General features: G+C 42.4%; 1 non-coding gene across 1 annotated transcript; it reads left to right on the top strand.

Annotated features, from left to right (window-relative positions):
• On the top strand, positions 1 to 131 carry LOC118015473. The gene has a single exon (XR_004680641.1). It is a non-coding gene; the product is annotated as a small nucleolar RNA SNORA63 (small nucleolar RNA).
• Positions 132 to 1,031: the final 900 nt, after the last annotated feature.

The following is a 1,031-nucleotide window of genomic DNA, read 5'->3' as shown; positions in this document are numbered from 1 at the left end:
ATGCAGGATCTAGTTACAATGTAGCTGTAAAGTGCTGCCTTGTCTTTGCCCCCTGCTCAAAATAAAGCTGTTACCTTTCTAGCCCTGTCCGCCATGGTGCTTAGCAGCCAGGGATGCATGGTCTCAGACATGTTTACCAAGTAAAACACTGACTTCAGGGGCGCCTGGGTGGCTCAGTCACTAAGCGTCTGCCTTCGGCTCAGGTCATGATCCCAGGGTCCTGGGATCGAGCCCCACATCTGGCTCCCTGCTCAGCGGGGAGTCTACTTCTCCCTCTCCCACTCCCCCTGCTTCTATTCCCTCTCTCGCTGTGTCTCTCTCTGTCAAATAAATAAATAAAATCTTTAAAAAAAATTAAAAAAAAGAAAGACACAGAAGCATTACATAAACTAATGAAATAAAGACATTTGAAATCTATCCACTCAGTATTTTCTTTCTTATGCATATATATTTTATTGCAGAAAGATTCTGTTTGGCTTGTTTATAAATCTGTCTGCTCGTATTTAATGTACTGTCTCGTTCTTTCATTGTGATTTATATTCTCTCCTTCTTTATAAATATGTCAAAGTATCTTTCAGACTAGATTGTATCCTTTTTTCTAGTCCTTGGTGTGCAAATTCTTCTATTTGTTGTGTCTGCTAATACTCTTCCCAGTGATCGATTTCCTCAAGAAGATATGATATCTAGCTGTAAGTTCATCTCCAGTGGGTGGTGATTTGGGGACTTAGGCCACACACTCAGGATGTAGATACCACAGCCCAGTTTCATATTTGCTTCTGCTTAGAAGACCGGATGGGGTCTACCATATCTAGATGAGTTTTATTGAAAATATCTCAGTTGGGGATCATTTGAGCCAAACAGAGAGAATGAAGTTTGACTCTAGAGCTCCCCACAAGCTGAGGCACTAGATTCCTTTTCCACCCAGCTTCCTTGCAGTCTGCTAAGCAGGATCAGTAGCTGTGGTTTTTCTATTTCATGGAAAGGCCAGCTCCTTATGACTCCTGGTCATATGCAGGAGGTTTACAGGTAGG

The sequence above is a fragment of the Mirounga leonina genome, unplaced genomic scaffold (genome assembly GCF_011800145.1).
Source record: "Mirounga leonina isolate KUSES-001 unplaced genomic scaffold, KU_Mleo_1.0 Mir_165, whole genome shotgun sequence".
NCBI classification, from domain to species: domain Eukaryota; kingdom Metazoa; phylum Chordata; class Mammalia; order Carnivora; family Phocidae; genus Mirounga; species Mirounga leonina.
The sequence above is the reverse complement of the archived record's forward strand: the minus strand, read 5'-3'. Positions and strand labels throughout refer to the sequence as shown.